A 14,508-nucleotide genomic window follows, 5' to 3' on the forward strand; every position below is an offset into this window, starting at 1 on the left:
CATGGAGCGGGGCTCAGCACCCAGCCCAAATGTGTTGGGTTTGTGTGGCAAGGTTTTGGTAGCAGGGAGGCTACAGGGGTGGCTTCTGTGAGAAGCTGCCAGAAGCTTCCCCTGTGTCTGACAGAGCCAATGCCAGCCGGCTCCAAGATGGACCCGCCCCTGGCCAAGGCCGAGCCAATCAGCGCCTCTGTGAGAACATATTTAAGAAGGAAAAAAAACCAGATAGAGAGAGCTTTTGCAGCGGGAGAGAGGAGTGAGAAGCTGTAAGAAACTTTGCAGACACCCAGGTCAGTGCAGAAGGAGGGGCAGGAGGTGCTCCAGGCACCGGAGCAGAGATCCCCCTGCAGCCCATGGTGAAGGCCATGGTGAAGCAGGCTGTCCCCCTGCAGTCCATGGAGGAAGGATGAGGGGGTGCAGAGATTCCACCTGCAGCCCGTGGAGGACCCCACGCCGGAGCAGGTGGAGGGACCTGAAGGAGGCCGTGGCCTGTGGGAAGCCCACGCTGGATCACGTTGCTGGCAGGACCTGTGGACCCGTGGAGAGAGGAGCCCACGCCGGAGCAGGTTTGCTGGCAGGACCTGTGACCCCGTGGGGGACCCACGCTGGAGCAGTTTGCTCCTGAAGGTCTGCACCCCGTGGGAGAGACCACGCTGGAGCAGTTCGTGAAGGACTGTAGCCCGTGGGAGAGGCTCCATATAGGAGCAGGGGAACGATGAGAGGAGTCCTCCCCGTGAGGAGGAAGAAGCGGCAGACTCAAAGATTAATTAGAGTTGTACATTTTTTATCTTTGCTGGATGCCTTAGCAGTTCAGGGGGAGTAAAATGCCACCCCCCACCCCCCCTCATTTGCTGAAACTTTGGCTTTTGTTTGCCTATCACCACGCACTTTCATTGCTCTGGTTTAATTTCTTTGGTGGCATCTCCGTGTGAGGCTCGCTGCGATTTCGGGGATGCTGTGGTGGCCGGGGAAGGGCGATGGGATGCTTGGAGCATCTCACCACGGACCTGGAGGTCCCCACTTGTCCCGTTTCCTCCCACGTTTGCTCCTGAAGCTTTAAAACTTAATAATATAAAAGCAGCGGGGGATCTGAGCCGCCCCGTAACGGGTATTTTCCCAAGGGTTTGCGCCTCAGTCGTATGTTGGCAGCTTATGCTGTGAAACACACCAAAACGCCGCTTATGCCTTTCGCCCCGGCGTTTACACCCCATTTCTCTCCTCCGGGTAGGTTTGGTTCAAAACAGAGCTGGTTTCTCCCCATCCACTAAGTTTTCCAAGCAGGATGAGTTTTGGGGTTGCGTGGCTTTAAATAACCGCCCATGCCCAAGATTCCGATTCCAAGAAACGGTCACTTTTTGTGTACCTGGAGTTGGTACACAGCGGGCGACACTGAGCTCCTCTCGGTGAGGGTTACTGCGGTGTCCTGGGGGGGGTCTAACCCCCCTTGATTGATCCCCAAAACCCCAAAACCGCTGACCGACGTCAGGATGAGCCAGGACGAGGGTTACAAAATGACGCTGCTGGAAGAGTTACAGGTAGGGGCTCTGCCGAGGGGCCCAACGTCCCCGATGCCCCCCCGCCCCGCCCCAAACGGTTGGAAACCTCTCCCCGAAATCCCGTCGGCATTTCCCCGGAGCGCAGAGGGATGCGGAGGGGGGAGATGCTTTGTGCCGGGGAGGGCTCCCGGCGGCAGGTTCAGCGTCGTTGGTCGGAGTACGGGGGCAAAACGGTTTCTAAGAGAGACGGAGACTTTCCTGTGTCACCCGCGGGGTGTTTGACTCCCAAACCGCCCCGTGTATTCCCACTCCAACACCCACCTAATGTGCTCGAGCTTGTGATTTCGTTTAAATCGCGATTTTTTTTTTTTTAAAACTGCGATTTTTTTTTGAAACCGCGATTTTTTTCTTTAAACAGTAATTTTTTTTTTTAAATTGCAATTTAAAGCGATTTTATTAAGCCCTTTCATCCCATACCTTTTCCCGGCTTGGGGTTTGGAGTTTCTTGGGGTTGGTTTTTTGGGGGATTTTTTTTTTTTTTTGGCAAAACCAAAGGGGAGCAGGATGCATTTTTGCTAAGAGGGGACGGAGGGTGGTGGAGGCCATCATCGGAGAGAGGACAGGAAAGCCACGGGCGCGTGATAATCCGGCTGCCGGGTTACGTGGGCGAGTCCCGGGAGCTGGCGGGGAGTTAGCAACAGGTCGGCTCTGAAATTAATACTCGGGGACCAGCAAACTCGTTTCCAGACAGGAGCGTTTCTTCCTCTTGTTCGTTAAATTAACTGGTGCCTTTCCTGAGCATCGCTGCTGCGCGGTGGCAGGTGATGCTGTTCAGTCGAAGCAGGAATTTGGGGGATAAAAAGCAGATTTCACGTTAGTGTTTGCAGGTTAAATCGTAACAAGTTATTTATTTTCTGGCTTTGGGTTTGTTGTTTTTTTTTTTAATTAAGTCTTTGTGATTAATGCATCATTATTAGTACAACGGGCAGCATCTGCCAGCGCAGCGTTTGAAGTTTTATTTTAAATTATGGGTTTGGTTCTTTTGGGCTGTTTCCCAGTGCACGGTGTAGCTCTTGCTTCTTGAATTTCGTCCAACAGCCCTGACAGTTCCCCAAGTTTTCTTGGTGTTTTGCTCTTCTTCAAACTTCGGTTTCAGAAATCGAGCAACTGGGTGCAAATCTCGGAGGGGTTTTTTGGGGTTTTTTTTTGTGTTTGAACGATGCTACGGGCTGTTTTATTGGGTTATGGGAAGAGAAACCTCCTCCAAGTCCGTGCTTTTAGGGCTGTGCCTGGAGGAGGAGGCACGCGGAGGCGTGATGCTCGTGGATTTGGGTGGACGCGGGGGTGGACGATGGCCGGGAGGACGTAAGGGAGCTCTGCACAACTTTTCCCTTCTCATTTCTAAACAGGGAGATGACGAAGAGGCAGTGATTGACCAAGGAAGAACGAGCAACGTCGTCAATATTCACTATGAGAAGGAGGAGTTGGAAGGTGAGTCTCTGCTGAGATCCCGGTAGAGGAGCCGCCAGCCCAGCGCCTTTTCCTGTCGCACAAAGTCCCTGCGACGTCCCTTGCTTGGCGTACGCGTCACGTGCAGCAAAACGTGGCGTGCTTCTAAATAAATAAGCACAGTTCTTTTCACCTTTTTTAACGTGACGGCTTTTAAACAGAGGGAGAAAGCCCCCGTGGAGGCCATGGTGTGAGTTTTAGCCACGGGGCTCTCCAAGCCGGGAGCATAATTTGACGGCTGCAGACTCAGGGCTGTGGTTTTCTTTTTTTTTGTTCTGGAGTTCATTATCATGGGACTGATTTGATCTTCTCTTGTCGCCTTGCGCCATACAAAGATTTTCAAAATAATTACCTTTTGTTGCTGCTCAACGAGCAATTCTGAGCGTTGTCCAGCTGAAGCTGGACTTTGAGAAGAGGTTGGATACTTTCAGGGCATTTTAGATGATCGGGAACCATCACTTGTTGTTGCTCTCTCGTTGCAAAGTTTGAGTAAAATAGGCTTGGGAAAAAAGGGCAGGTCTGTGACGTTCAGGGATCCAGTTAAAAGAAAATTAAGAGAAGTTGATGTTTCCTCCTGGGATGGCTGCACTGATTTAATTGCAGCATCTGCGTCAAGTGTCTCCGCGGTATCGAGAACGATGCAAACGCCGCTTTTTCGCAGGCCACCGGACCCTGTACGTGGGCGTGCGGATGCCGCTGGTGAGGCAAAGCCACCGGCATCACCGTCCCCACAGCCAGAAGCATCGGGAACGGGAGAAGGACTCTGCCCCGACGGAGCAGGGCTACCACTGTAAGTCCCGCCGCAGCGTTCACTGAACTCCTCGGGGCTACGTGGGTGCTGGGGTCTTCTGCAAGCAGGTCCCCGTGCCGGTTTGAGTGGCTTGCTGTTCCTCCGAGGGAAAGCGGCATCATTTAGCAGGACCCTCTCTCTTTTCCCAAACTTTCCTCTTTCTTCTCTTTTTTTTTTTTTTTTATTTTTTTTTAAGACAGTTAAATGCATAAAGGATTTAGGCTCGCCTTCCTCAGAGGGATCCTGGCTTTAAAAATGGAACTGTGGGGAAGGGAAGGTGCCCATGCTTATGCAGAGGTGGATTAGATGCTTCTCCTTCTCTGGGGCTCTGTGCAAGCCTGGACAGAGCCAGGGCAGAGGGGCCAGCCCGATGTTTATGGTGCCGATCGATGCCCGCTTTGCCTGTGAGCGTGACGGGCCGTATTCGGGCACGGTAACGGGACGGGGCTTTGCCTTCTGCCCCCAGACACTCCGTCCCAGCGAGTGCAGTTCATCCTCAGGACCGAGGAGGACGAGCAGCACGTTCCCCATGACTTGTTCACCGAGCTGGATGAGATCTGCGTGAAAGAGGGTGAAGATGCCGAGTGGAAGGAAACGGCAAGGTAAATCCCCGCTGCCGGCCGCGGTGGGAGAGGAGTCCCCTCGCCGGCAGCACCCGCGGGCTCTGCTTTCCGCTCTCCGGGACTTTGGCAAAGCTTTTGCAGGTGCCGATGCGAGGAGCCTTCTCTCGCCGCCCTGTAGCTCTGTTAAAGGGGTTGCGGAGCTGAGGCCGTTTCCTTGCAATGGGGCTGATCGCGCCTGATGTCCGCAGGTGGCTGAAGTTTGAGGAGGACGTGGAAGACGGCGGCGAGCGCTGGAGCAAGCCCTACGTGGCCACGCTGTCCTTGCACAGCCTCTCTGAGCTGAGGAGTTGCATCATCAACGGGACGGTGCTGCTGGACATTTGTGCCAACAGCATCGAAGAGATTGCAGGTACCGCGGGCGCCGCGTCTCTGCGGGAACGGCCGAGCTCGGTTTGCCGCGGTGCCCTCCGCTCCCGAATCAAACCCTGCCCCAACGGCGCGTCCTTTTCCAGAAACCCCGCTGTGTTTTTAAGTTGGTTTTGGATGCAGGCTGGGCGTGCAACAGTCACACCAGCTTTTTCTGGTGTGTTTTTTCCAGCTTTTTTTTTAAATGTGTAGAGTCAGACAGAAAGGCCAGACGGGGCAAGAAAATTGCATTATTTCGAATGGGAAATAATTATCTTAGCAGAGTGATGAATAAGCACTTTGCTCGTGTTTTTTAGCAAAAGAAACTTCTTGCTTTCGCTGCAAAGGCTGAACTGTATTAAAATGTCTTGCTAAGCAAGGCTGGGCCTGTGTCAGGGGATCCTGCGTGGCACAGCCTTCCCCTGGGGGCTTCAGGGCTTGGGACCTGGGGGGGGTTTCTGCTCTGACGGCTTCGTTTCCCTTTGCCATCCCCAGATATGATCCTGGGCCCGCAAGACCAGTCCACGGAGTTTGACGAGCACGTGCGGGCAAAAGTTCGAGAAGTCCTACTGAAGAAGCATCACCATCAGAATGAGAAGAAAAGAAACAACCTTCTTCCCATCGTCCGCTCGTTTGCTGATGTGAGCAAGAAGCAGTCAGACCTGCACCTCCTTGACAAGCCAGGTGAGGGTTCCTGCAGGGCTCTGGTCCCATTCGACTTGTCCTGGCAGAGGAGAAGCATCCCAATTGCTCCTTGTCCGTCTTTCTGAGTGTCTTTCTTTTTCCTACCAGCCCAAACACTCACCCCGCATCCTTCTCCTACCACTGCAGAAGCTAAAAATGGGGTGAACCATGAGAGCAATGCGATGGACTTAAGCAAGGTGAGACGCTCGTAGCTATCTTATGCCTTTAGGGCCAGATTTGGTCTTGCAAATTTGGGTGCAGAGTGCTGAGGGCTTTGCTTTTGGGGTATTTGCCTGAATATCGCTTGTTGTGCCTAGGCGCAGCTGCATTTCATGAAGAAAATTCCCACCGGGGCTGAAGCATCCAACGTGCTCATAGGAGAGCTGGATTTCCTTCGCCAGCCCATCGTGGCATTTGTCCGCCTGACCCCGGCTGTCCTCCTCTCGGGCATGACGGAAGTTCCCATCCCAACAAGGTCTGAACGAGAAGCACAAAGATTTTATTTCAAAAAACCCCCACCCAACGAAAGAACATCAAGGTGCATGCATCAGTTTGGCGTCCCAAGGGAACAAGGGCAGGGGGAGCGAGGACATTTCTCCCACTCGCATCCCTTCCCTGCTGTGTCTTTCAAACCCCTTGGCCAATTTTAATGAAAATTGGCCCAAAAATTAAATTTGCCATCGGTTTTGGTGAATTTCAAATTCCTGGCGGAGTCGGTGAGCCTACGTGTCCCCTCTGGAGCTGCGCTCGGGGCTGGGGGCTCCCAGGGATTTCCTTGGGTGTCCTTTGAGCAAGGACACGTTCTTCTCGCTCATTGTGTTTTTCTTGCCCAGGTTCCTGTTTGTTTTGCTTGGACCAGAAGGCAAAGCCCATCAGTACCATGAGATCGGCAGGTCCATGGCTACTATCATGACGGATGAGGTGCGAGAAGAGAGAATTCCGGGTCATTTTTGGTTTTCTTCAGCTCTCTGCAGTAGTGAGGAAGAGGATTTGCTTCCCAACTGCCCACAGCTCTCCAGATAGCCCACCCCTCGTTCACACGCCGAAGCAAACGCACGGATTTGTATCACCCCACCTCTTGGAGGTTGAAATCCCACCCGGTGTGCATCCTGCACCTCCCCGGGGTCCCCAGCACCCTGTCCCCAGTGGTGGCGTTGCCAGGGCCAGTGAAACTTCCCCGCTTTGAGCAAAAGGGTATGGTGTGCCATGAGGGATGGGGACCTCGTGGAGGAGATGATTACAAGTACCGTGATGGACAGATTTTTCCATTTGGGGGAATATTTCCTGCCATTACAAGCAGGAAATTTGGGGAAAATGATCTTGCATTTAGCCAGGAGCTTACTGTAGTGCTTAGGACATCGGAGATGGGTTGTCCTCTGAGCAGGTTGTCTCCTGTCGGCAGGTTTTCCGTGACGTTGCCTATAAAGCCGAGAACCGGGCTGACCTCGTGGCCGGCATCGACGAGTTTCTGGATCAGGTCACGGTCTTGCCGCCAGGAGAATGGGATCCATCGATCCGAATCGAGCCCCCGAAAAACGTCCCTTCGCAGGTGGGTGCTGCGGCGGAGGGAGGCGCGAGGGGGACGGGCAGGCCGGCGGCCGGCCGGCCGGGGATGCTGTTCTGGGACCCAGATTCACCAGGTCCCAGTTTGACGCAGTCACATACCCAGACCAGAAGCCCAACAAGCCAGTGGTTACGAATCCATAGCTTTGGCTTATTTCCTTTTTAACAGGGAAAAAGGAAGATGCCAGGAGCTCTCGATGACAGTGCTTCTCACAGCAAGCCAGAGAAACACAGTGGTCCTGAACTGGAGCGCACGGGAAGGTGTGAGCTTTAATAGTTTGTGGGGTTTGTTGTTTGTTTTTTTTTTTTCTCTTTGCCTCTAGAATCGGAGCGTGCACCTTCCCTTGTAGCAGTTTTCTGGGGTTAGTTGGTTCAGTGAAGGGGCTTCACATTACCAGCTCGGTCCCCTGGGCTGGGCAGGTGAGATCTGGGCAGCTGGGCTCAGCCACAGCACCACTGCAGACAGATTTTCTTGATTTGGGGTGGAAGCAGCTGTGTAAATACCTCCAGGGAGAGCTCTGCTGCTTCTCCAAGCAAGGGACAGTTGCAGTAAGAGGGGATGGGCTTTCAGGTTTGGTCCTTTTTCTTTTTGTTGGAGGGGTTTTTTGTGCTTGCTTGGTTTCTGCCGGGTATAAAACGGCCGAAGGAGACTGCTGCTGGTTAGCAATGAAGGTTACTGTCTGCTTGGGCTTGTCCTTCTGCAGCAAAACCCCCTCTGTGTGGTCTTGCAGGGAAACAGTCTATTTGTTTTTCCTTCCTCCAGGCTCTTTGGAGGTTTGATCCTGGACGTGAAGCGCAAAGCCCCGTGGTTCTGGAGCGACTTTCGGGATGGTCTGAGCCTGCAGTGTCTGGCGTCCTTCCTCTTCCTCTTCTGTGCCTGCATGTCCCCTGTCATCACCTTCGGGGGACTGCTGGGGGGAGGCGACCGACGGCCACATCGTGAGCACCACTCTTGGGTGGCGTGGGGGAGCGCAAAACTCATGCAAAATCTTCGCTGCAGTGAATTTGCTTTGGGTTTTTTCTTCTTTTTCCCATTGATTTATTTCCTCGCTGCTGCCTCTTCCCTGGACAGAGTGCCATGGAGTCACTGCTGGGCGCATCCATGACCGGCGTGGTGTATTCCCTCTTTGCTGGCCAACCTCTCACCATCCTTGGCAGCACTGGACCCGTCCTCGTGTTCGAAAAGATCCTCTACAAATTCTGCAAGTAAGGCCGGCTGCCGCGGCCGAGTGCCGCGAGAGCCTTCAGGAGGCAGTGGTGGAGAAAAGATGTTTTTCTCGTCTTTTTCTCAGTGAGAGTTGTTAGATTTCAGTTGTTTTCTGTGTCGCAGACGTTGCACGCTGCTGCTTTAGTATGTGATGGTGCAAGAGCCCTTGGTCTCTGAAGGATGGATGAGGTTGTTTGGGGGTTTTAGGGTTAAAATGAAGCAGGAAGAGGAGAAGCCATAAGGATGGGGATCCTTGTGTTGTGATGACTTTGATGTGAGATGAGACACCCTGATTGCAATTCAATTTATTCTTCAGCCCCAGCTTGCTGGTAGCAGGTGACTGGGTGCAAAATCAGCCGGGGTTTTGGTGTTAGGGCATGGGGGGTGATGTGGTGGAGGACACCACCTTCCACAAAGGGCCCTGACCTCAATTAGCCTCCAAGGCCTTAACACAAGCTAATTGTTAAATAACAATCATGAAATAATTGGCCTCTCCTCCTGCAGGTCCGCACCCTGCACCGCAGCCCCAAGGCTGTCTGTAGTAGGACATGGAAAGTGCATTTACCACCTGCAGCCTTGACGTGCTCCTAAATTGCTCGTGATTTTCCCCGAAGGAAGGCACGGCTCGGCGCCTCTTCCTGGCCTTTCCAGCCTTTGTTTGATTTTGGTTTCCCAGGGAGTACGCGCTCTCCTATCTCTCTCTGCGGGCCTGCATCGGGCTGTGGACTGCCTTCTTCTGCATAGTGCTGGTGGCCACCGAGCCAGCTGTTTGGTGTGCTACATCACCCGCTTCACCGAAGAAGCCTTCGCCTCCCTCATCTGCATCATCTCATCATCTACGAGGCTCTGGAGAAGCTGAGTCACCTGCGAGAGACCTACCCTGTGCACATGCACAGCAAGCTCGACTTCCTCACCGTCTACTAGTGAGTTTTTTTTTCCTCCTAAAAGGCTGCTGCCCCTTGGCAGGAGCTCAGGGCTGCACCTCCATTGCCTTTCCCTCACCCTCGTCTTGGCTTTTCTCCTCCCAGCTGTAAGTGTGAGGCACCAAGCCATCCCAGCAAGGCAACCCTGCGTTTCTGGGAGAGCAAACGAGATCAACGTGTCTGGCATCGCCTGGGAAAACCTCACGGTGACTGTAAGTGCCCCAAGCCACTACTTCCGCGGCCGCGGGGTCCAGGGGCGTTCACATTTTGCAAAAGTCAGAGCCCTTCGGGTGATGAGGGGCTTCAGACTGTGCTAGTGCTGCTCTGCAAAGGCATTCTTTAAATCTAACGTGTGGTTTTAACCCGCTTGGTCCTGGGAAGGAGAGTCCACCTTGTCCCCCCAACATCGTGGGTAATAACTGTCCTCCTTGACCCTGTCGCAGGACAATTTTTCTGACCAGGAGCAAGGTTAAGTGGGTGGTTTGATTCTTGTAGAAGTTGGAGGACTTAAGTTCCTGCTTGAAGGTAGTCCTTAGCTTCCTTACTTGGTTCCTAAGAACTCCAGTCCTTGCTTGCTTACTCAGCACTGTCTGTAGGTCCATGCATAAATTTGCACGTCTGAGCAGCCTCTCGGGCTGCTGTTGCTGGAAGCAAAGCCCAGGCATAGGATGGGAGGCTCTTCAGGACATCTTCATCCCCTCTTGGCCGTGTCCTGGGAGCCCTTCGCTGGGAAGGGACGATTCGTCTCTTCTCCTTGCCTTCCGCGGTTGTCTTAGCCCTCCTTCCCTGCTCCCTCTTTCTCTATCCCCAAGAACTTCCAGTGTTTCCTTCCCCTCTTGGCGTCTTCTTCAGCCACGGTTGCCTGCCATTCGAGCGGAGGATGTGCCATGGGTCTGTGATATGGTGTCCCATCACATCTCGCCTCTCCGCTCTCCTCTGTGCGGTTCGATGTGTCACTTGTTCAGCTGCTGCTCATTCAATATAAATCTCCGTCAGCAGCAGCAGCAGCAGCAGCAGTTACAAGGTCATGGATCTTGGACCAAGATCCTCAAAAGCCCCGAGTTATCCCAGGTTTCCTTGCCGCACGTGCACTACCTTTGTGTCCTGACGCTCTGTTTCTCCAGGAATGTCGGTATTTGCATGGAGAGTTTCACGGACCTGCCTGTGGACGCAATGGCCCCTACGCGCCTAATGTCCTCTTCTGGTGCTGCATCCTCTTCTTCTCCACCTTTGTCCTGTCGAGCTTCTTGAAGAAGTTTAAAAGCAGCCGTTACTTCCCAACCAGAGTAGGTAGAAGATGGTGGCCGGCAGCAGTCTCCACACTCATTTCCCAAAATGGCTTTCCCGGAGCGCTAAGCAGTATTTGCCACCGCTTGGTCAAGCTGGGAAACATTGACCTTGAAGGCCAAACTCTCCAGCAGCTTGGATGTCCCTCCCTCGTTTCCATGAGTGCTAAACGACCGTGGCGTTTCCCACCTGCCTCGCGACCTGCCCCGAGCGATATTTTGCTCAGGCAGTGGGAAAAGAGGTCTTCCAAAGTTGTGGGGGTTTATTTGCCTTTTTTTTTTTTTTTTTTTTTTTCTCTGTGCATTATGCTCAAGGGGAAAGTTGGTTCAAATGAGGAGCTGCCATAGGAAAAGACACTTTTTCTTCCTTTTGAGGAACATACGATGCCTCAGTGCGCCTTATTCCCATTTTAGCTGTGAGCGTGGCTGCAGTGGCAGCCATCTGCTTCCTTATTTTTTAATATTTTTTTTACTTAAGGTTTGAATTCAAACAACCCTCTTCCACCTAATTAAACTCTTTTTTTTTTTATTGTCTGACACCAGCTCTCACAGAGACAAGCACAGCAACAGTAGCTAACCAAGGGATTTGGCTGCATGTCCTCAGAGTGGTGGGATTTTGTTAACCAGCCTTAATGTTGTTGATGTCTCTCATTTTTCCATCTCATGTTGCGGCACCCTTTGCGATGCCCCTTTCAGCTCTGGTTTCTTGCCCCAGGTGCGGTCCACAATAAGTGACTTTGCTGTTTTCCTCACCATCGTCATCATGGTGCTCATTGACTTCATGACTGGGATCCCGTCACCGAAGCTCCACATCCCCCATACGTTCAAGGTAGGGGGGGTGTTGTGGCACGGAGCGGGTTTCACAGGGGCAGGACAGGGCTGAGTCTGGAGGAGATGCTGGTGGTGTGACCATCTCCTCCTCCACCTCCAAGTGCATCGTTTCCTCATGGAAATGAGAAGACAGCCCCAAAACTAGGTACCTGCAGGAGAAATAGCTACAGGTGCTTGCAAAGAGGATGCTGGCACTGCTGAGCCCCGGGGTGGGGTGACGTGAAACCAGGGCTGGGAGATGCTGTGACACGGGGATGGAGGGGAAAATCCAAGCCGGTGAAGTAGCTGGGCTGGGAGACGAGGCTGATGTGTGTGCTTTGTTGCAGCCTACCAGAGACGACCGCGGGTGGTTCATCAACCCCATAGGACCCAACCCTTGGTGGACGGTGGTGGCTGCGCTCATCCCAGCTCTGCTTTGCACCATCTTGATATTCATGGACCAGCAGATCACTGCTCTTATCGTGAACAGGAAGGAGCACAGGCTGAAGGTAAGGGGCTGCAGGAGACAACCCCATCCGCAACCCGCTCTGGGCTGCAGGTACGGGGAGAAGCTCCAATTCCAAATGCCTTGTGAAGGCATTGGTTTGGAACAACGTCAGGCAGCGTGGCAAGATGGTCTCCTGGCTTAATGATGACACAGGGAGCAAACGACAACAGGGGAGTTCAGATGAGCAATCTTTCGGAGGAGCATATTAAGCTTAGAGCGTTGTAGAAGCACGCTTTTGTTTTAAAATGTCAGCAGCAGCTGGGGAACGAATCATTTTGATGTGCTGCCAGGGATAACTGAGAGTCATATCTTACTCGCAAGTGGTAGAAATGTCTTTATGAATGAAAAATAGTAAGGTGGTTTTTTTTTGTTGAGAAGTAGATACAAACTCCCCAAATCCACTTTGTCTGAACTGCTGCCGGATTGTCATGCAAGGTGCTTGCGCAAAGACTGGATACATCCTTATTTGTTTCCAGTTCGTGTTTTAAATTTTCAAGACGTCGACTTGAGCTCATACAGGGTTGTTTGGGTCTGACTTGCGACGTTGTCCTTGCTCTTGTCCCGTGAGATGCTCTGTTTCTTGTTTCGCTCCGCGCAGAAAGGATGCGGGTACCACCTGGACTCTTCATGGTGGCCGTGATGCTGGGGGTGTGCTCCGTGATGGGGCTGCCGTGGTTTGTGGCTGCGACCGTCCTGTCCATCACCCACGTGAATAGCCTCAAAGTAGAGTCTGGCTGCTCAGCTCCAGGAGAACAGCCCAAGTTTCTGGGGATACGAGAGCAGAGAGTCACTGGCTTGATGATCTTTGTGCTCATGGGCTGCTCAGTCTTCTTCACTTCGGTGTTAAAGGTAAGAGGAAAATGGAAACCACCCAACAACCGCGAGCTTTTTGGAGGTTATGCAAAACTAGTCCCCTTTCTCCAGGCCTGAGAGTAGCTGTGGAGCAGAGGAGGAGGTGATCCCAAACCTTGGGGCTCGATCCGTGGGTGGGAACCACCCTCGGTTGCACTTTCCAGCCCTTCAGACCCCAGTTTGGCACGCTCGAGCCAAGCGAGCAAGCCAACTGCTTGGATTTTCAGATGTCTTTCAGGCCCACCCGTGTTTATGGGTTACGATGAAGCGTATTTAGAGCAGTACCTCTGCTCTTTCAACCAGGCAGCACGTTATCGGTTGCAATTTGTTCCCCCAGATGCCTCGGAACAGCCGTTCCCAGTAGCTAACGCGCTAAAACGCGCATGAAATCGTCCCCGTGGGCTTCCTTGCGTGTTGCCACAAGAACACGTACAAATGTTTTTCTACCGTCGCAGAACGCGGCATATGGTAGCATGGGCGAAATCACCTATTTTCCTCCAACCTTTCTGGAAAACAGGATTATTCTGATGAAGTGTAACTCAAAAGCTCAGCCTAAAGCAGAGCATTAAATCATTCGCACGCACAAAATCTCTGATGGTTAAAATGCGACACTTCTCTAACCCTGTGGAAGCTGGAAGGCTTTAGGCAATTTTAGGCAGGGACTGTAGAAGAGAGCGGTAATACTGAAAATGCAATTTGAAAACAAGAATGCACTAATTTCTGTATTTATTTTTGGAGTTTATACCAATGCCTGTGCTTTATGGCGTCTTTCTCTACATGGGTGTGTCGTCGCTCAGAGGAATTCAGGTACGGCCTCTTTTACAGCGTGTTGGGTCCCTGGTATTTCATCTCTATAGAAGCAGGTAAAAAAAGCAGTGGCATGGGGGAAAAACCCCTCTCCGAAAGCAAGCGATCAAAAAATTTTGTGTAAGAAAAAGATTGGAGGAGGCACAGGAGGTGTATATAGGGCGGGAGGACCGGGCAAGTTCAGGGCAGGTTAGGGAAAATGGGGGAATTCAGCGCGAAGGGAAGGCGATTTCTGTGGCTGGTGGAAATCCTTGCTGGGGGATTCAGCGTGCTGAGAAACGCGTGAGAACAGAATAACGGGGAATAATTGCAGTTCGGTGGGCAGCTCTCGCGGGCAAGCCGGTTTATAGATGGAGCGGGGGAAAATTGGGTGCTGCTCGCAGAGGAACGCGGTGGGATCCAGGATTTCTCATTGCAAGTGAGATCCCTGAACACTCCCTCCGCGTCTCCCCGGGGCCAGAAACTTCTCACTGTTATTTTACAGTTCTTCGATCGCTTGAAGCTGTTTGGGATGCCGGCGAAACACCAGCCGGATTTCATCTACCTGCGGCACGTCCCCTTGCGAAGGTGCATTGCTTCACCATGATCCAGCTGATCTGCCTCGTCCTGCTCTGGGCCATCAAGGTGTCGCGTGCCGCCATCATCTTCCCCATGATGGTAAGAGCCGGTGCTGCTCGGCGTCGGGGTGTTTGTAGCGTCGGAGCGAGCTGTGGCATCATCTCTGACCTCGCTGCATCTTCCTCTTATTCGTGAAGGTTTTGGCTCTCGTTTTTGTCCGGAAAGTGATGGATTTCTGCTTCTCGAAGCGAGAGCTCAGCTTTCTGGATGACCTTATGCCAGAAAGAAAGCAAGCAGAAGAAGTTGGACGATGCCAAAAAAATGAAAGCCAAAGAAGAAGAGGTGAAGCTTGCTGGGTGCTCGGGGCCGGGCGTCTCCCTCGGGCTGTGAGATTGCCTCTTTCTGCCACAGCTCGTCTTTAAATGTCGGGGCAAGATCAGAACTAAACAGAAAGGATCCTAATAGCCTGGATCACACATCGTAACCTTTTATCCTAAATTAGCAGTGAGCTTAACACTTGACTAGAGGTATAATTTTAAAAATGAGTCCT

At 52.5% G+C, this 14,508-nt stretch overlaps 1 pseudogene; it reads left to right on the plus strand.

Moving 5' to 3' along the window:
* Window positions 1-2,809: 2,809 nt before the first annotated feature.
* LOC129201298 (electroneutral sodium bicarbonate exchanger 1-like) lies at window positions 2,810-14,420 on the plus strand (annotated as a pseudogene).
* The last annotated feature ends 88 nt before the right edge of the window (window positions 14,421-14,508 follow it).

Source organism: Grus americana, unplaced genomic scaffold (assembly GCF_028858705.1).
Source record: "Grus americana isolate bGruAme1 unplaced genomic scaffold, bGruAme1.mat scaffold_91, whole genome shotgun sequence".
Classification (NCBI taxonomy): Eukaryota; Metazoa; Chordata; class Aves; order Gruiformes; family Gruidae; genus Grus; species Grus americana.